Source organism: Delphinapterus leucas, chromosome 8 (assembly GCF_059928025.1).
Source record: "Delphinapterus leucas isolate spDelLeu-1000000601 "Yukka" chromosome 8, BTC_Dleu_Yukka2, whole genome shotgun sequence".
Lineage (NCBI taxonomy): Eukaryota > Metazoa > Chordata > Mammalia > Artiodactyla > Monodontidae > Delphinapterus > Delphinapterus leucas.
Window position 1 is genome coordinate 101,992,009 of NC_143136.1, and position 21,954 is coordinate 102,013,962.

General features: G+C 42.9%; 1 protein-coding gene across 3 annotated transcripts in view; it reads right to left on the reverse strand.

Moving 5' to 3' along the window:
* The window catches only part of C8H2orf76 (chromosome 8 C2orf76 homolog), an 86,775-nt gene extending 64,856 nt beyond the window's left edge, over window positions 1-21,919 (reverse strand). The window contains exons 1-2 of one of the 3 annotated variants that reach the window (XM_089916902.1): window positions 21,817-21,849; window positions 19,551-19,592 (exon numbers count right to left, since the gene is read on the reverse strand). The gene's annotated coding sequence lies outside the window, so the exon portion shown is untranslated. Of the gene's footprint in view, window positions 1-9,210; window positions 17,704-19,550; window positions 19,593-21,816 lie in introns of those variants that run through there. The other 2 variants (XM_089916900.1, XM_089916901.1) reach the window with 2 other exon arrangements.
* Between the last annotated feature and the right edge of the window lie 35 nt (window positions 21,920-21,954).

The window sequence follows — 21,954 nt, forward strand, 5'->3', positions numbered from 1 at the left end:
AGCTTTTCCAGGGTCATGAAAACGTTTAAGACCTGAAGAAAAACCTTATTGCTCCAGAATATGAAAACCTTTAAAAATCAAAATTAACATTTAAGTAACTACCTATAACACATAACATTTCAACAGCAACTCAACCCTACTTATAATTATATGTTAGATTTAATACAGGATATAGGTCCATTTTTTACGATGTAGGGTGGGGATCTTAAAAGTAACAGTGCCTAGGGCTTAGGAAGGTCTTTAAACTTCCCTGCCTAAAAAAACCTGTTCTGGCTGGTACCTTACCCAGCTGGTTTGAGATAACGAAGAAAAACCCATAACCAAAGCAAAGCAAAACTCTTAAAAACAAGCAAAGCAAACACAAAACCCATGCAGGAATGACCTCACATGGAGCTGCCACGTCCCTGACAGGTAACCACTGCATCATCAGAGCCAAGAATAGATGTAGTCCAGCACCCTCCCCTCCTGGACCAGCCTTACAGGTCAGGTTGAAGCTGCTTTTTATGGCCCAGGATCCAGCAGCGTGAGCAGGGAAGGTGGAAATTCAGCATGGAATGGTCAGGGAAAGTCCAGACAAGCTGCAAGCCAGGTTCCCTAACAGCCTAACACCTCTCAGCTCTCAGCTGGCTCCTCTCCCCCAGGCAAAGTTCTGAGCTAAAGAGCTGTAAACCACCTTGGTTGGGGGTGGCTCCTGAGCTGAACAAAAAGCTCAGAGCCCAGCATCATGATAAGCACAAAACATGCAAATGCATAAAGTACTCCATTGACGACCTCTCTCAGCTAAAAACAACAAAAAAAGTAACTACAGCCAATTCTGGTTACTCGCAGTGGATAAAAAGTAACTACAGCCAATTCCGGTTACTCACAGTGGATAAAAAGTAACTACAGCCAATTCTGGTTACTCGCAGTGGATAATATCTGTAAAGTGTTCGTGAACACTGAATTCGTGAATACCGAACCACTGCTCCTAGGGAAATACAGGGCCAGGTTCTGGGGAGCCTCTGGTTCCTCTAGCCACAACACTTTCATCAGCCAATAAATACATAACCTTGTTTTATGTGCATTTCTGTTTAAAGACACCTTATTTGACACATATTGTTGATTCATAAACGCTGAACTCACAGCCAACAGTATTACAAGTCATGCCTGAACAAAGCTTACCTAATGCACGGATTTTCTCTGTAAGGCACACACAGCCCTCTTGCACTTAGGAACACTAGATGGCACTACGTTTGGGGGCCATTTTAAACAGTGACATCACCAACAACAAGCATAAAAATGTGAAAAGCATGGCACTAAATAAAGCACAATGCAGACAACTGTTTACAATATGAGCTGAAACAAGACGGCAGCAAGTTGCCTGGTTTGACCTCAGCTGGTAACATGAATTTTGTTGACTCAAATGTGTCATTGGAGAATGCGCATCGGGGAATGACCAAGAAAGTGCCTGAGTATTGCTTTTACTCACAAGTAAATTTTAGTGAGTAGGCGAATTCACAAATACACAATCTGTGAATAATGAGGACTGACTATATTACCAAAAAGAAAAAAGAAAAAAAGTGCTTTCCAGTATTTGAAGAAAGCATGCTCTTGACCTTTTTGTCCGAGAATGGAAGACAATCCAAAATGTCCTTAAGAGTTAGAAGCTTTAAGTGTAGAAAAGCACTCAGCACTCGGGCAGTTAGCATGGAGACGACTTTACAACCACCAGGCAAAAGAGTGCACTGGCTGACTTTCCTTTCCACAACAGGCAGGAGAACGGTGTACGCGACTTGAAAATTAACAGACTCCTAAGGTGAATCCTTTTGAAAAACTACAATATTTTGTAAAGTTATATCTACTCCCTAAATTTAAGTACTGTAAAATCAAAATGGTCATATATGAAGTTTGCTTTAAACCTTGTCTTACCCATATGAAAAAGGTACAACTTTCAAAAAACTAACGTTCTAACCACATACAAAAATATATATGTGTATTACTCACACTAAATGCTTAATTTTCCTCTAGATTTAGGAACTAATATTACAGGGCAAAGAGTCTATTTGCCTTCCTTTTGAAACAAATCAATAAAAAGAAGAAATACAGTTTATTTTTCTTTTACATGAGGAAACTAAACTGGCATAGATGGTCAGGTATAAAAGTAGGAAAAAGAAGAGTTCTGCTAAGATTCATCATTACTCAATATGTAAATGATTGTGACAATGATTTTGGAGTAAATAAACATATGTACTACTAAATATCATCCAAATATGTCATTTTACCCCTTAAAAAGTTGTTTAAGGGAGAGGGAAAAAAACCTCCAGAGAGGGAGAGGAAAAAACCCTACATTCTCTTTATCACTCTTCTTAAAAATACTGAGCACCTAGCACACTGCTAAGTAGGTGAATGAGAAATGTTCACCTTTTAAAGAGAATACAACCTTGGCAAATTAGTAACTAAAGTTCATAAGAATGACAAATTATAATCAAGTCACATTTAAGACTATGCCTAAAATGTTAATTCCATTTTAATCTATTCTAGCCTACTTCAAAAGCATAATTTTTTTTAATTTTTAAATGGAAAACAAAATTTTATTCTAAAAATAGATCTTGGTAACAATGAAATACCAAAAGCTTGTCGTTATAATAAAAAGAAAAAAGTTAACAGAAATTTGCTTTAAAAATTTTCAAAAGCATAATTTTTAAGAAATGAAACTATACATTTATAGAGTAGGACCGCGTGAGGATCAAATAAACATTTGAAAACCTCTTGGTCTTTTTCTTCCAAATGTTTAGTTGTATAATTCATATCAAAACCCTACTATAGGGATTTCCCTCATGATGCAGTGGTTAAGAATCTGCCTGCCAATGCAGGGGACATGGGTTCAAGCCCTGGTCCAGGAGGATCCCACATGCCGCGGAGCGACAAAGCCCGTGCACCACCACTACTGAGCCTGCGCTCTAGAGCCCGCGAACCACAACTACTGAGCCCACACGCCACAACTACAGAAGCCCACGTGACTAGAGCCCATGCTCTGTAACGAAAGAAGCCACCGCAATGAGAAGCCCGTGCACTGCAACGAAGAGTAGCCCCTGCTCGCCGCAACTAGAGAAAGCCTGCGTGCAGCAACGAAGACCCAACGCAGCCAAATAAATAAATATTTTTTTAATTATAAAAAAACCTATTATATTAGAAAAATCAGTTTATTCATCTTTCACTGACGTGAAACTTTTGAGAAAGAGATATTCAATGTATTAACTTATGAAAGATTTAAAGTCTTTGACCTCAGCCATTTTTAAGATAGGTTAAAAAAATAAAGTCTCACACCTTAGGTGCTTAAGATAACATAGGAGGTGCAAAACAAATATTAGTTAAATCAGACGACCACACAAATACTTCTCCATGCTATAACTGCTTTACTGCAAGATGACATTAGCAGCTGGCCTTTCCCGAGGAAGAGTCAATCAATTCTAGTAAATAAACCCTCGCTGTTCACCCTGAGTACACCACCCAATGACAAATCAACACCTACAATTCCACAGACCTGCCTTTGTGACCTTCAATTTGGGGCAAATACACAAAATCATAATCTGTTTTCTCTGCTCACAGCAGGTAAGACTCTCAGAGAGCTAACTATTCTGGGCAGTTGAGTTTTCCAAAGGGTTTGAGACTTAAACCATTTGGAAAGAGTATTTCACGCACTTTCCTTCTTGTTTTAAACAAGGTACACTGAACGTAAATTCGATTTTTCGTGATACACAATCATCAGTGAGAATGTTAATCCTTGTACAGTGTGTGCGGGAGACGATTCTCCATGGTGCTCTCACGCTTCTGCACGTCTTGCGAGCAGAGGCGCTGGCTGCTCTAGCTCTCAGATAGCTTTTCAAGGATGTGTGTATAGCAAACAACCCAGGAAGACAGAGATATTCTCTCCCTCCAGAATAGAGGGCAGGTTGGTTTGTTGTCCACTATAATAAAAATAACGTCTCTCTCTGGGCTAAGTTTGGGCAGGTTCGCTTGCAGTTCTTTTTTTTTTTTTTTTTAAGTGTTGCTACGTTATCTTTTCAATAGTACATTTATTGATTTATTTACTGACTGCACCGTGTGGCATGCGGGATCTTAGTTCCCCGAGCAGGGATCGAACCCGTGCCCCGTGCAATGGAAGCACGGAGTTTAAACCACTGGGCCACCAGGGGAGTCCCTGCTTGCAGTTCTTTATAAAATATTTGGATTAGCTAAACTCAGGGTTCTACAGCTGTGGACTCACGGGGCAAGAGGAAATGACAGGAACAGGGAGCTCATGCTATTGGCTGTGCTGTAATGCAGTCCTTTGTCTCAGACCCAGGAGTTCCATGTCTTCTGCCAGCAACCAGTAAACTGTGACAGGCTGATCTGTCAGCTTCCGAGTAGGATAAAATCTCAAGACTCTTCACAGTTCTTGACAGTGTGTGACAAGGATGGGATGCTGGCAGAAACATGGCTTTCTGGAACAGAAAAGACAAAGGTCCCACGGGTTTAGGGCATATAAGAAGACTCCCTGGGATCCAGAAGCAAATGTTCTTGTCCAAGTGGTGGGTGTGGGGTTGTAAGGGTTAATTAACCTTTAGAGGATGAGCAGCAAAAGGAAGGATTGAAACAAACTGCCCAACGGTCCTTTGGTTGTTGATCACTCTCCTTGGGGTGGGAGGGGAAGGGATGCAACCATGGCAATGAGGCGCAAGCCCTGTGGCCCCAGATGAGAGGCAATGAGGCTGTAGCTGTTAAGTAGAGTCCCCAGAGCTGAAACAAATTATGTCATCAATGGGGATCTAGAGCTTTTGGGTAACTGAAAATTTCATTAAATTGAGCCATGAATAGCCACCGGGTCATATGAAACTAAACATATGTGTGCCTTGCTAACTGGCACAGAGCTCCTCTCCCCCTCTGTAACCCTGATCCCTACCCTTGCCCCCTACCCTGACATCTGCTTTAAGGAGGAGCATTAGGGGTGGCCTGAGGTCTCTCTGTCCCCAAGACAGACTGAAGGCCTTATGCACCCAAGCATACTGAGGAACTTCAGGGAAAGGAGGGACTCAAATGTTTATGGCTCTGTGGATACAGGCACCCATATCTGTCCTACCTGGCCCTGTGCAGGAGGAGGTACTCAGATTCAGCTAGTGGGATCTGGACACAATTCACAGCGGGGAAAGGAAACTAACATGAGGGAGTAGACTGGATGCTCCAGGCCAATTCAAAGTACTGTTGTTGTTTCTACATCTGATTGTACAAATGATGCATATATATCCTTATACTTCCCTGTCTACAGTGCCAAAGGAGATTCTCCCCCATCAGGAAGAGCTATAGGTAGAGAAATGCTAGTGGGAGAAGCTCCCCTGCCGTTTGTCATCAGTGGGTGGGTTGGGACGTCATACAATTGCCCTACCTACTGATGTTCAAGGTTTTCAACATATAAAAAATGTCCTGTTGGTTGGCAAGTCAGAGACCTCAGTCTCAATGGTCCTGTGCTGTTATCACACCTCCACCAGCTAAATCCAGGGCTCTACTCAACAAGTAAAGTTTCGTGGGATTATGTGGGTGGATTCATAATGCCCAGTCCCTTTGGCCATCAAGGAACAACAGCTGTCTCCTCAGCCTCCTACCACCAAAAAAGAACCCTAGCACCTCGTTGGTCTCTTTGGGTACTGGAGACAGTGTGTGCCTGGAATGGCTCTGTGATGTGTCAGTGTGGCCAGGCGGAGCTACAGTCCCCAGAATGCCCTTTCCAGCACGCTTCTGGTTACTCTGAGCCACAAGGGATATTTTCTCCTGAATGTTAGAGGAAGAAGCACATTTTATATGTACTTTGTAGCATACACATTTTGTAGATGTAATTAAAGTCCATAATCAGCTTACCTTAAATTAATCAAAAGGCAGATTCTCCTGGGCGGGCCTGACTTAGTCTGTTAGAAGCCCTTTAGGAGGACTTAGGCGTCCCTGAGCTCAGAGACTCTAAATCACAGCGGAGTCTGCACTTGCTCTCCCTTCCCCGGGGCCCTCCCTCCTGAGCGCTGCTTGAGACCATGAGCCTCAGCTGCTGTCTGTGGGGTCCAGTCTGCTCCTCATGGGCCGTTCCTGACTACCGGCCTCTGAACGTCTAACCTACTTAGCTAGTCCCCACCATGGAGTAAGCCAGTTCCTAGTGTGATATGTGTGTGGTATGTGTGTGTGTGTTCTACTGGTTCTGCTGCTTCTCCAGTTGAACCCTGATTGATAAAGTCCTCACTTGGACACTCTACTTGGTCTTTTAACCTACAAGGCAGTATCCTGAGTGGAGCCCAAACCAATGAGCTGCATTGAAAGTGGTCTAGCAAGCTGCGGTACATCTCTACCTTTGGGCCCTACAACCCGACAACCCCTTTGAGGTACCACCAGTCACTGTGACTGATGATTTTGCGAACTGGAGCCTCTAGCAAAGGGAAGTCAGCCTCCACCCAGAGGCCCCTTTTGGTCTTGGGCTCCTCACCACCCTGACACAGCTTGTGATTCTTCAGCCTAATATTCCCATTCGGGAGTGAGTCAACTCCAGCTCAATGACTAATAAGATGCGAAGAACCAAACAGGTTCCCTTATCAAATGGAAATGATATGTTTAACAACTTAGCAAGTTGAGCCCTATGTGCATGTCAGTCTGATTTGGAAAAGTGGCAGCTTTCCCTTTGGGGAAAACTTTCTTCTTCACTCCACCACCTGAAGCAAAGTTACTGACTCAACAGGACCCTCTGTTCACAGCAAGGTTCCCCTAAATGCCTGGGCCTAGTTCACAGATGGTTTGGCTAAGCTGAAACCCAGCAGTGTCCACTGGCCTACTGTGAATGTTCAGCCGAGCTCCAGCTGTGAAAAACCAAAACCAGACATGTTCACTCTGCTCAGTGGCAGAACTGAAGGCTGTTCCCATAGCTCTGGCTAATATTCCCATAGGTGAATCTTAGGTTTTACTTACTCTTGAGCTGTTGCCAAAGGCCCAGCTATTTGATCTACCTCTTAGAAAACCACAGAGTGGCAGATCAAAGACACTTCTCTAAAGGGCTGTGAATCGTGGAAACAATCCTCAGAAGAGTAGAAGAAAATTTCTTTCTTCCCAAAACAGTAGACCTCCCAAACCTCCCTAACACCCACAGCTACTCGGGACTGTTAAGCACTGAAACCGCCGCCTAAGAAATCAACTAAAAAAGAATTCTCACTCTACCTCCCTCATCTCCTCCTGGAACACACCCTAGAATGGCAGTTTGTTCACTGAACACAGCTATCCCCAGAAAGGGATCATCCTCTCTCTGGTTTCCTGGGAAATGATCAGGACAAAGAGGAAGAGAGCGGAGGGGCAGTTATAGAGACCAGTGTGAAATCCTGGGATTCCACCCAGACCGTTCCTGTGCATAATGCTTCTTTCTTTCCCCTTCAGGTACCCCCAGCCAGCCCGACTGGTACATCTTCCATGTGGCAAGGTGGCCAAAAGGGGGCTTAGGGGATTTGAACATAACTCTGGTTCAGCTTCCTGGATTCTCTTGGACTAACAATGATGTAGATCACATCGGTGGAGTACGCTTCAGGCCAGAGTGGGGGACCTAATGGGTCTCCGTAAGTTTTATAAAAACTCCCTTCAGGGAATAGGAGTTGATTAGAAAAAAGGTGAAGTTATAGCTTCTGGAATGGGACACACACATTTTTGTGGAGGTGGAGGGAGGGAAATAACCTCACCACCTGGGAAGAGAACAACTTGTGCCCCAGGAGATAGGGGTGGGAAGGATCATTTGTTAACTATCTTTTATCTTTCAGAATTGCCCCGGAGCTGTTCTCATGAAGCAGAATACCCTGACAAGGTTCCCCCAAACTGGTATAAGCACCTTAAATTTAACTGACTCCTGAATTTGCCACCCCTGACAGATGGCTCTGACCACAACGATAACCATCACCAACAAGTGTATCAGAACATCTGTCCCAGCTCCTGTACCTCTCCTACAGAACACCTATCAAGGGCTTCCCTGGTGGCGCAGTAGTTGAGGGTCCGCCTGCCGATGCAGGGGACGCGGGTTCATGCCCCGGTCCGGGAAGATCCCACATGCCGCGGAGCGGCTGGGCCCGTGAGCCATGGCCACTGAGCCTGCGCGTCTGGAGCCTGTGCCTACTATCAGGCTAAGGGTCACACTGGAGGCCCTGACAACCTGTGTGCTCTGAACCATGTGGGTCCCAATTGTAAAGAAATTTCTTTCCAGTGTCACACCACCACTTCCAGGCCTGTGATTTTGTGTCTTTGTGTGTGCGTGGCGAGGGGGGGTCTCCAGTATTAACTTGCCTCTCTCCCCACAATGCTGTTATTTGCATCTTAGACCTGCAGGTGTTTCAGAAAACAACATGAGTAAGCTCTCACATGACCATCAACTAGATCAATGGTGGCAATCTCTCCAAAACAGCCCTTGGTTACTCAGGAAAGCTTCCAGGAGGGTTAAGTGCACCCTATGGGCAGTTTTCCCCACAATGAGTCATCCAATTAGAAAGGGTGGTATGAAATCTGTCCCCAGCCTTAGCTGAAGTGATAAGTAACACCACCTCGCCCTCACTGCCAGTGTCATTATGGATGGCAGCCTCTATAAACTTCTGCCTTTTGCCCAGGGTGGTCTGTGCCAAGGCTAGCACAAGCTGCTGCACCTGGACTGATGCCTCAGACCAAGTGGGAAGGTCAACATAGAAACCTAGAGAAAGCTCCCTCGTTTTCTAAGGCTCACGAGTGGTTCCTGAGATTTGTTCAGGACCCTGGGGGCATGGCGAAGGTCAATACTGCAGGTTGGCCTAGTCCTGCTGCTTGGAGTCTTACTGAGAGTAGCCCTAATTAAATGCTGTCTGAGACAAACGGAATCGACCTAGTTCCAGCCCCTGTCAGTCAGATTAACCAGAGTGGCTGAGAAAGTGGCACACCCATAGGAAAATTCACCAGAATATGGTGCAGAAATGAGGAGTGGCTCTTAGTGGAAGACAATTTTCCATGAGTATCTTATAAGCCAAGGCACTAGTGGCCTTTGTTCTGGGCTATCTTTTCCCAGGATGTCTGTATAGCCTACAGCCTTGGAGGACAGTGTCTGCCCCCAGCAGAGGGCCAGTGTGTTTGCTCTCCAGAATAAGAGTTGCCTACACATGCCTGATCCAATTCCCCACCTCCCATTCTCCCTTCAATCCATTCTAAACGAGACTTTGCACTCACCTCTCAGTTAAAACAGCACAGGGTCAGATCCACTGAACATGTCTCTGTCCTTATCTGCATATCACTTTGATGCCAGTGAAGGAAGATCACACTCAATTTCTCCGAAGCACTCAACACGGCTGAAGAACTTGCTCATCCTTCTCTGCCTCTGTGACACCACTTTCTCCAGCTGTCTCTTACTGCACTGCTCCTTTTCTAGATCTCTTCCAGGCTCCTCTCCTCTTTAAGAACTTGAAATGTTAGTGCTCCTAACATTTCCAGCCCTGAGGTCAAAACTGGGTTGGCTACTTAACTTCTCTACTTAGATATCACCAGGCATTTAACATTTAACATACCCCAAGCTGAACTTGGCAGTTTAAATCTCACACCTACCCCCAACCCTGATTTCCCCATCTCAGTCGATTATACAATCATTCACTGAGTTACTCAAGCCATCAGCAAAGGATTCCTCCTTTCCCTACTCTCTAGCTAACCCATCAGCAAATCTTCTCAGCTCTTTCCCCAAAACGTACCTTGAATTTCCCCATTTCTCTCCATCTCCCTTACTGCTACACTAGTCCAAGCCTCCACTGTCTTTGTCTCTATTGGAAAAATAGAAAAGCTCCCCAATTGGTCTTTCCACCACCAGTGTGGTCCCCTCAATCCATGTGGCATATAGCAGCGGGAGTGATCTTCTAAATATGTAAACCTGAGTATGTCTCCCCTGCTTAAAATTCTTCAAAGGCTCCCCAGAACCCCTAAAGAAGTGAACTCATCACCATGGCAAGTCCCTGCATGATTTGGCCCCAGACCCCATCTCCCCCAGGCCACCACACAACAGTGACACTGGCCCCTCTTTCACTTCTTCCAACACATCGAGCTATTTCTGGTCTTTACACAGGTTGTTCCCTAGCTTGAAACATGCTTGCTTTACTGGATCTTCCCTGTCCTTCTGTTCTCAATGTAAATGTCACCTCATCAGAAGGACCTTTCCTGACTGACTCAACCCCACTTAGTCCTCCTTTGCTCTCAGTTTTCCCCCCACTGTGATACAATAATGCATGAGGCAAAAAGGGCTGTGTTTTTAGTACCAATTTGCTTATTTCTGATTTTTAGATGAATGCTGTTGCGGGTTGTACTGTGTCCCCCCTAAAAAAAATGTTGAAGTCCTAACTCCCACCCAGGACCTCAGAATGTGACCTTATTTGTAAATACAGTTGTTGAAGACGTAACTCATTAAGGTGAGATCATACTGGAGTAGGCTGGGCCTCATATCCAATATGACCAGTGTCCTTATAAAAGAAGAGGGCCTTGTGAAGACAGAAACACAGGAAAACACCATGCGAAGATGGTGGACTGAAGTGATGCATCTACAAGCCAAGGAATGCCTGGGGCTACCAGAAGCTAAGAGAGAGGCATGGAACAGATTCACCCTCACAGCCCTCAGAAGGAATCAACCCTGCTCACTGATTTTGGACTTCTAGCCTCCAGAACTGTGGGACAATAAATATCTGTTGTTTTAAGCCACCCAATTTGTGATACTTTGTTATAGCAACCCCAAGAGACTAATACAAATGCCAAATTGCAAAGACATATATAGAAGGGAAAGGTGTTCTTACAGAGGGAGGTGGTGGGTAAAGGGGCAAAAGTGACTGTTTTAACATTATGTTTGCTTAAACTAAAACTTTCATTTTCAAAAGTAACCTAATTATTAAAACATGAACTAGAGTTACAGTGAAGCCTCACTACCACTGCATTATTGTGATTTGTAGGAAAAATATGTATTTGGTCTTCATCCACAGTTCCTGGCTCACAGCTCCTAAAACTCTTGGAATTTCCTGAACGATGGGATGATATTTGGTCTCTTGTCCTCAGTTCCTGAAAACACTTCAGGGAAGGTGACTTTCGGGATCCCACCCAAAGGTGGGGGCTGGTTGTCAGGAGAACCAACTTTCAGTCCCACCCCCTGCCGGAAGTTGAGTGAATCACCACTGGCCAGTGATTTAGTCAATCATGACTACGTAACAAAGCCTCCATAAAAAACCCAAAAGGACAGCTTTTTGGACCTTTTCAGAGAGCTTCCACATTGGGAAACCAGAACACTTCCACATGCCCCCATGCTTGGCCCCATCCACCATGAGGACAGAAGCCCCTTTGTTCAGGACCTTGACCTTCGTATCTCATCTGGCTGTTGATTTATATCCTTTTATAATAAATCAATAATCTAGTGAGTAAACAGGTTTCCCTGAGTTCTGGGAGCCCTTCTAACAAACTAATTGAACCCCAAGAGGGAGTCGTGGGAACCTCTGATTTACGGCCAGTTAATCAGAAGTATAGGTTACAACCTGGACTTGCAATTGGCATCCTGAGTTGGAGGAATCATCAGAACCTCCAATCTGTAGCTGGTCAAAAGCACAGGTTAACAACTTGTGACTGGTTTCTGAAGTGGAGGGAGGTCTTGTGGGACTGAGCCCTTTGTCTATGGAATCTGATTCTATCTCTGGGCAGACAGTGTCAGAAATGAGTTGAACTTCTGTATACCTGCTAGCATCCAAGAATTGATTGTTGATGTGGGGAAGTCTCCACACACACACATTGGAACTGGGTCCAGGAACCCAACTCAAACAGGCCAAAAAAAAAAAACAAAAAAAACCTGTCTATTATTACACCAATCCATATTAAATGGTACTGCAAACAGTTCCTGAAAAATTATAATGGAGTCAATGAAGAAAAGCCACAGACTCCTCAGTCTCAACTCTACGACCTTATAATGAGGATAGGAGCAAGTTCTTTAACCTCTAATTTTGTTATGAATTTGCTTCAAGGTTTCTGCTTTAATAAACAGCATTAATGATGATAATAATAGCTACTCAGCATGTGTCAAACATTGTGTTAAATGCTTTAGAAACATCATTAATAATCCTCAATTACCTATCAGCAAAGCAGGTCCAAGTGTCCCCATTTTACAGATGAGGAAACAAAGGATGTGTGAGTCAAGAACAATGCTGCTAATTCAGTAGCAGAGCCAAGACCAGAACATAACGTCTTGTGACTTCCATCAAGAGCTACCTATTATATCACACAAATAATGTATTTGGCAGACTCTAATACAGAACAACCAGTTTCACTGGAGCAACGTTCCCATTACTTTCACACTTAATCAGAAAGTACTGTTAAGATAAATTCAAAACTTACTTTTTGTATCACTCATCCCAGGAAGGATGCTTTTTAAAATAAACTGTTTCTAAGGTAATATTTTAAAATGTACATTATACAAGCACTAGCTAAAGTTGAATTTGGCCTTACTGAAACTCACTTTTAATGGCAAACCAATAAGTATCTGACCAGTTGGCTTTGTTTTTTTTTTTTGTTTCATTTAAGTATAGTTGCTATACAATATTATATAAGTTACCGCTGTACATTTTTTAAAGGTTCTACTCCATTTATAGTTATTATAAAATATTGGCTATATTCCCCTACCACTTGGCTTTTTCAGAAGAAAAATACCCTGCTATTGAATTTGGTAAGTTTTAAGCTTAACCACATGTAACAGCTTTCACATAGCCAAAACAGAACTAATGCTCTCCTGAAAAGAATGGAGAACAATGAGTCTGTATTCAACTTTAATAGCCAGAACTTAAGTTACAAATTCAGAACCTAGTGTAATTCACAGAGAAAATAATACTAATGAATTTTAAGCGGTACTGTTCTATACTTCTGCTTCTGGGAAGATGGAGTAGATGTACTTTTCCCTATGCTTCCTGCTAAAGTACAACTAAAAATCCTGGACATTATCTATAAAACAAACATAGGATCAAAAAAGTGGAGGGAGGGTGGCAGACTGGCCAGGGACCTGTAGACCTGAGGAACAACATGGTGGAGTGGTCCCTGGGTTTTCATATGTCTCAGACACAGAGCTGAAGAAGTCAGCAACCCAGAAACACGAACAGGTGCAGGGAAAAAAAAAAAAAGCTTGAACAAAGCCTGCTCTCTCTAGCCAAAGGACCAGGAAAGGGACAGCCTAGCCAAGACAGAAAACTTTTAGACAAATGAGCCCTCGAATCCAGCCAGAAATCACATAAAAATCTGCAGCCCCACCGCCACGAGCAAAGGCAGAGCTAGAGCCTAGATGTCTACCCTTCCCAGGCTTTAATGAGGAGCCCCAGCCCCTGCCAGGGTCACATCAGAGAAGGCTGAGTAGGGAGCTGGACAATAATGAGCTTGACTCCCTGCATCTCAGTCAGTGGAGACCACCTGCAGAGCTCAGACTTCCACCTCCACAGTAATAAAAGGCCTTCCCCTTCCACACTGGGGCGCTGTGGAGAGTTTAGCTAAGCTACTCCACAGTATTGCTGCCTCGGCATCCATTTTGCTGGCTGTGTGGCCCATAGGGACCTTAAACTGAAACTTGCCCCCTCATGCAAGCATGTGCCCTAGATAGCAGCCCTCAGAGTCACAAGCAAATACAAGCTCCTGATATGACTTCTCCAACAGCCCCTGTGATCACCAGTTTCCCCTGCCTCCCAGGGCCTGCCCCTTACACATCCCTTAGATAAAACCCCCATGGAGCTTACTAGAACCCTGTACTTCCCATCTGAATTGACCAATCTGGCCTTAGCCTGGGAACCCCAAAGCATTCCACCCATAGACCCTAATAAAGCCATGTGCTCCAGGCCCTGTTGCTCTCTCTCTCTCTCCCTCTCTGCACCCAGTCTTGACCTCGCCATCTGGCCCCTCGAGGAGTGCCATGTACTCCCTCCAGGACCTGTGAGTAATAAAATTCTTTATTTCAATTTCTCTATGGTCCTCTGCTGGCCACAGCTCACCATCCAGCAATCTGTGCTCCACTTAACAAATGTTAATTTAACAAAGCAGGTAGTGTCAGAGGGGGCCCGGTGGAGAGTCAGGAAGCTCTCACCTCAAGAACCTAGAAAAACAAAAGCAAAACAACCCAAAGTAGGCAGAAGGAAAGAAAAAATAAAGAACAGAAATCAATAAAGTTGAAAATAGAAAAATGGTAAAAAGAAAGTCAATGAAAAAAGAGCTAGTTCTTTAGAAAGATCAAAAAAATTGACAAATCCTGTGCAAGACTGGCAAAAAAAGAGAGAAGATGTAAATGACCAATATCAGAAACAAAACAGAGAATATCATCAAAGAGTCTGCATACACCATGAGGGTAATAAGGGAATACTATGAACAAATCTACATATGCGCATTTCACAACTAAAATGGGTCAATTTCTTGAAAAACACAAACTACTACTGCTAATCCAATATGAAATAGATAATCTGAATGGGAACTATTAAGGAAACTGAATTCATAATTTTGAAACTCCCACAAGAAAAATCACCAGGCCCAGAAGGTTTCACTGGAGAATTCTACAAAACACTTAAAGAATTAACATCAATTCTACACAATCACTTCTAGAAAACAGAAGAGGAGGGAACATTTCCTAATTCATTTTATGAAGCTAATAGTTACAGGATAACACACCAGAAAAAGACATTATAAAAAAGAAAACCACAGACCAATATCCCTTATGAATACAGACATAAACATCCCTAAAATATTAGCAAATAGAATTCAACAATATACACAAAGAATTATACACCACGACCAAGTGGGGTTTCTTCCAGGGAAGCAAGTCTAGTTCAATATTCAAAAAGCAAGCAATGTAATCTACCACATTAACAAACTAAAGAAAAAAAAATCACAAAATCATATCAATTGATGAAGAAAAAGTATCTGACAAATTTCAACATTCATTCATAATGAGAATTCTCAGAAAGAGAGAGGAACTTCCTCAACTTGATAAAGGGCACCTACAAAATAACCTACAGCTAACATTACACTTAATGGTAAAAGACTGAATGCCCTCCCCCGAAGATCAGGAACAAGGCAAGGATATCCACTCTCATCACTCTTATTCAACATAGGGCTGGACGTTCTAGTCAGTGCAATAAGGCAAGAAAAGGAAATAAAAGGCACATATGTCAGAAATTAAACTGTCCCTATATGCAAATGAAACTACATAGAAAATGCCAAGGAACAGGAATCTAACAAACACACACACAAAAAAAAAAACCACTTCTAGAATAAGTGAATTCAGCAAAGTCACAGGATACAAGATAAACAATTGTACAAATACAAAAAAAAATCGTATTTCTATATACTAGTAATGAACACATGGACACAATTAAAAGCATAATACCATTTGCAATCACTCAAAAACAATTAAATGTTCAGGTATAAATCTACCAAAACATGCACAGGACTTACACTGAAAACTACAAACTGCTGATGAAAGAAACAAAGATCAAAATAAATGGAGAAACATGCTGTGTTCATAGACATGGTAAAAATATCAATTCTCTCCAAACTGATATGCAAGTTTAACACAATTTCTGTTCAAAATCACAGCAAGATTTTTTCTTTTGTAGACACGGACAAGATTATTCTAAAATTCATATGGATTGGGAAAATAACTAGAATAGCTAAAACAATTTTGAAAAAGAATAAAGTAGGAAGAATTGCTTTACCCAATTTCAAGACTTATTATACAGCTACAATAATCAGGACTGTGTGGTACTGGTGGAGGAATAGATACATAGATCAACAGAAGACAGAACCCAGAAAAGACCACATAAATATGCCCAATAGATTACTGACAAATGTGCAAAACCAGTTCAATAGAGGAAAGATATCTTTTCAACAAATGGTGCTGCAGCAATTAGACATCCAAGGGGGCAGGGGAGTGGGGGGGAGAACCTCAACCTAAATCTTACACCTTATACAAAAATTAACTCAAACCTCATTATGTTAATTTTAAAATGCAAAACTATAAAACTTTTACAAAAAATAGGAGAAAATCTTCAGGATCTAGGGCTAGGCAAAGATTTATTAGACTTGACACCAAAAGTGTAATCCACAAAAGAAAATATTGGAAGAACTGGATTTCAACTTATGCTCTGTGAAAGACTGTTAAGAGGATGAAAAAACAAAATAAAAACTGGAAGAAAACATTTGCAAACCACATATCCAACAAAGGAATAGTATCTGGACTATATTAAGAACTCCCAAAATTCAACATTAAAAAAAATCCAATTTAAACACGTGCAAAAGACACAGAGAAATTTCACAGGATATACAGATTGCACAAATAAACACATGAAAATATGTTCAACATCATTAGTCATTAGGGAATGCAAATCTAAACCATAATGAGATACCACTACACACCTATCAGAATGCCTAAAATAAAAAAGTGCTAACACCAAATGCTGGCAAAGATATGGAGAAACTGGATCTCTCATTCACTGCTGGTAGGAATGTATAAGGTAGGAATGTATAAGGGTGTAGCCACAACAGCGGTTTCTTACAAAACCAAACATGGAACGGCCATATGGCCCAGATTTGCACTCCTGAGCATTTATCCCAGAAAAATGAAAACATTTTCACAGAAAACCCTGTACATGAGTACAGATTCTGTACTAGCAGCAGTTTTGTCCTTCAACAGGTGAATGGTTAAACAAACTGGTTCATCCATATGATGGAATACACTCAGCAATAAGAAAGAACTATTGGTACACACAACAATCTGGATGAACCACCGGAGAGTTGTGCTGAGTAAAAAAGCCAATCCCAAAAGATTACAAACTACATGATTTCACTTATAGAGCATTCTTGAAATGACAAATTATAGCAATAGAGACAACACATTCCTGGCTGCCAGGAGGGAAGCAGCTGTGGCTATCACAGGGCAACATAAGGATGATGATGGAAATGTTCTGTATCCTCAGCATATCAATGTCAATGTACTGTTTGTGGCATGTACTATAGTTGTACAAGCCATTACCACTGGGATAAATGGGTAAAGCGTACAAAGGATCTCTGTGTTGTTTAACAATAAGAGCACATAGGGACTTCCCTGGCGGTCCAGTGCTTCCACTGAAGAGGGCACAGGTTCGATCCCTGGTCGGGGAACTAAGATCCCTCATGCTAGGGGAGCTGGGGAGCACATAAATCTACAATTATCTCAAAATAAAAATAAGTTTTTTTTAATGGCATTATCTCAAAACAAACTTTTTTAAAATGGCATTATCTCCAAAAGAATTATCAGCCAAATCATTTGTCATCAGATTTTAATATTTCTAATTTTTTTTGTTGACAGGCAATAAAAGAGCTCACTAGAAAAATCATCTCTAACAACCTAGTTCCAAAGCATTTACCAAGTGCTTGTCATGTGCAACTAGGAGCTAGGTTAATAGGCAAAGATGAAGAAGACAATGTAGATTTAGAAGAGAGTTTATACTTCTAATGAAGCTGAACAAGAACTACAGTACTGAGCACAAGATAACTTCATAAAACACTTCATTATTCCTGCCCATAGTCATAAGTATTTCTAAACAGAATACTTGACCACTGCATGACCAACTTACATATAAGTAACTCTAAAGTCTTCCCTTCCTTCCTTCCTTACTCCCGGCCAGTGTAGGACACTTTCCGCCAGGAACCCTGACCCCCATCCAAGCCCTGGTCTCCATGTCTCAACTAAGCCCAAACCAACCCCGACCCCGAGCCATGCTGGCTGGGCAAAATCAGGAGAGGGGAAAGGTGAGAACCACACACACACCCCCATTCTCCTCTCACCCAACTTGCTGCAACTTCTCTGAATACGAACACCCAAAGGAAGAAAAGAATGGCAAAGGGGAAGGGCTGGTTGAGGCCTCCAGCTGCCAGGGCTCCCCTCACCAGTTACATCATCAGAAAAGGAAAAGACACATAAGAGGGGAAAAGGAATAAAAAAAAAAAAAGAAAAAGAAAGGAAAGAAAAGCTAGGGTACGTTTTTACGCCATCCCCTCAGCTGTCACCTCCCCACTCTTCACAAAACAAAGGCGCCCAACTCTGCCCAGCTCTCTCCACTCCTGTCCCAGAAGCATTTTGCAAGTGCCTCTGAACCCAAGTCCCCCTAAAACTGAGTTCCCTTACCGAGTTTATGATTAATATCTTTACCCAAAATTTTATTCCCTTTCTTGTCCCCTCAGACCCCAAACCTGTGCTAACTGAGCACTAATCAACCAGAGTCAGATGACTACAATTGCTGTTGTCGATAACATCTTTAGCGTACTAAAATTGCTATTATAGACATCATCATTAACGTACAAACTCAGGTTGGTTCTCCAGGGCAAGATGAGCTAACAGATCCCCAAGCCATGGACCACCTGGCCAGAGAATGGTAAACCAGAGACATCTTGACTCCCAAAACTAGAAACTACAATTAAGAAATGTCACAAAACAATGATTAATCCCAGCCTCTTTGTTCTTCCCCTTTTAAAAACCCCCCTAACTCAAAGATCAAGTTGGAGTGGCTAGGAGGCTTCTCCCACTCCCTTGCATGGTTCCCTGCTGTACAGTAAACGCTGTGCATTCCTTCACCACAAGCCCATGTTAGTAGACTGGCTTTGCCGCCCATCGGGCGAGCAGACCCCAGTTGGGTTCAATAATACCTCCTTCCCTTTAAAACACACTGTTCTCCTCCCAGCTTTGGTGGAGCCATGCCTCAGGAGTCACATTCCAAGAAACTGGAAAACAAATACTAAATGAATATAATCCATCATTTGTGAATACTCTAACCCTTGCCTTCTAGTGAAGCTTTACTGTAAAGCTTTTTATTGATTTTCACATTTTAATGGTTAGGTTACTCTTAGAAATTAGAGGTTTAGTTTATACCAAGAAATATTAAACTATTATCCACACCTACCGGGCAAGAACTGCTTTCACCTGTTAATATAACTTGCCCATCTGGCTTTCCACTGAGACCCAGCAAGTGAAGCCTGTGAGTAGTCAAAACTGGCAACCCAAGGATGTGAGGGCAAGCTGCAATAATGATAATGGCCTCTCCACTAACTAGGACGGTCAATCAGGCTAACGAGCTGGCTCATCAGGTTCCCATCTTCCCTTAACATATCAGGTGTTCTGTTTCCAAGGCTGGGGGTGTAACAGAGACTACACGGTCCTTGCACAAGAGTTCATCTACTTTAACCCACAGTTTCACATTCAGTTCTAATAAACTTAGTTTCTAAGTTCATGGCTAATCAGAAGGAATATGTTTCACAGAGAAAAAAGCACTCTGTTCATTCACCCAAAATTTAAGTGCCTAACAAGTGCCAGGCACTTGGAGACAGAGCGTTGATTTATACACAGTGATCCCTGTCTTCCCTGGCTTACGTAGGCAAGGGGGCTCAGACAGTAGAAGAGTAAACTAAAATAAATATAAATGTAAAGAAAATAATTACAAAAAATAATTAAATAATTACAAACTGTGATTGTTGCTAAAAGGATATAAACAGAGCCAACGAACTTGTCTTTTCACGGGATATGAGGAGCAATTTCCTTTCCAGTACTGTCAAAACATAGAATTAAAAAATTCATACAATTTATTAACCCCAAATACACTCTAAAATTTACTTTTAAAAATTAAATCCCAGCTGCTGACTTGTTACCCTCTATGCTAAAAGCTGAATGACATTTCAAATCCCTAGACTAGAGGTGGTAATGCAGGGCATAAGGCAGTATTTCCACAGATGGAGGTTACAAAAAATAGGTCACTGAGAAGTGAGGGAAGGAAGCAGTAAGACAAAAAGCATGCCTTCAGCTATTTCAAAACTTGGCCTAGGGTGGGCCCTCTAACAAGGAAAAACACTCTTCTCCTCCTTGTCAAGATCACATAGCACCCTGCTCCCTGGGATCCACAATCCCTACTAGTTCCATACTTTAGTTGCTTTAAGCAACTTTTGTAGACTAACCTGGGCACAAAACCACCATGTGCAAGGTTGGTTTTTAAGGAAAGTGGAGTATCTTCCAAAAAAAGGAACCAACAAATCAACCCCACTTAAACTGGAGACTGCCAAGTTAATTTAAAACACTAGCCGTGCTCTCTGCAATGTTTAGCTCCATTCAAAACTCAATCACACCAGCCAACCTTGGAGGAATATAAACAAAATTACATTATCAGAGGTACCTAACCTTTTCAGATGTGCCAAACACAATAACCTCGTGTTAAAACCTACTGACTGGAAGATATATTTGACTGCAAATCTGACCCACACAGGGAATAATCTGAATTTCCATCAAGATGGCTGTAAGCACCAGATGATGGAGCAAAAGTGAATCCAAGCTCCATCTGAGCCTAGGAGTGAAGACAGTTCTGAACTGTCATTTTGGAAGACACTCACATCTCTTACAATTCAAATGTAATTTCCCCAAAGTTAATTCCAAAATTTTTGTTAGTTTGGCTTTGCTTTCTCAAAACAAGATTATTCATAGACTTGAAGACTAGATGTGTTCCCTGCTATTGCATCTCCATTTCTTCCCTTTTCACAAAGCCTGACCTCTATTAAGTTAGGAACTTATATCTGAAAGCTTCTACCTAGACTTTCTTTAGTCTAAACACCTCAGCTATAAATTAACGGCACGGGGGAGAGGGGGGCTGGGGGCGTGGATTTGTACTCCACTCATCTCGTCACAAATTAGGAATTGGAGAGGAATGGTCTCTCTTTTTTAAAAGATCTCCAGAGAATTATTTTCCATCAATTCCCTCCTTGCACCCAGCTCCTTTGTAACCGCTGCCACAAAATTCCCCCTTTGGGTCTCTTAGGCATCACCCTCAAACTCTCCCATCCACCTGTGCTGTTCCGTTCTCCCATGGAGAACATCGGCCTCTGTAACAACCTTGCAAAGCTGCCCCCCTCAGTCTCCTCATTCTCTGCTCAGAAGCCTCTAACTTCCCATTTCACTCAGAATAAAAGTAAAAGTTCTGCATCATGGAGCCAGCCTGCCACCTCCTTAACTCTCCAGCCTCATCTCCTATCTTTCCCTCACTCCCTGCTCACACATTTACACTAACTTTCTGCCTGGAACGCTCCCTCCTCTCCTTGAGGGGCTTTCTCAGATGTTACCTTCCCTTAACCCTCCACCCTCCCCCCCATGTAAAACTGCAAACTTCCAACTCCCTATTCCCCTAGCAAACTCCCTGTTTAACTGATGTTATTCACTACTATCCCCAATGTAAGTTCCAGGAATGCAGGGATTTATGTTTTATTCACTGCTGTATACTCAAGGTCTAGAACTGCGCAAGATACCCGACCATTCAGTACGCATTCATGAATGAAGGAATCATTTACTTAACAGATATCTGCTGAGCACCTAGTCCGGGCCAAGTTTGTTAAGTCCAGACAAATTAAGACACTGTCCCTGACTTCGACGCACCAGATGGATTACTGCACACAAACAAAACAGGACTGCAAACTACGGCCACCAGCAAGCCACAGAACGTGCCAAAAATTCAAATGAAGAGGTCTCGGCTTTGCCCTTCGGGAACACAGTCCAGCTTCCCACCCTCGCGAGATTCTCCAGGGACCATCCCCAGAGGGCCTCTTCTGGTCCCCCGAGAGGGGTGGGGACCCTCGCCCTCCCCAAGCCCGAGAGGTTACTTGTCCAACGGTGCAACTTCCGGCCGGACACAAGATTTAATAAAACAAATTTTAAAACCTCCGCCCTTCAGCTTCCACCCCCCCTCCTCTGCCTCGCAGGTCACCCCCTTCAGTGGCCCGCGACCGAATCCTCACCACGGCCTGACCGCCCTCACAATGGAAAGCGCTCTACTTCCGCAGTCCCCACCTGCTCCCGGCGTCCCCTGCGGCTCCTCCCTGGTGCGCATGCGCGAGCAAACCTTCCTGCGTTGCGGAGAGGCAGGCAGTGAGCCG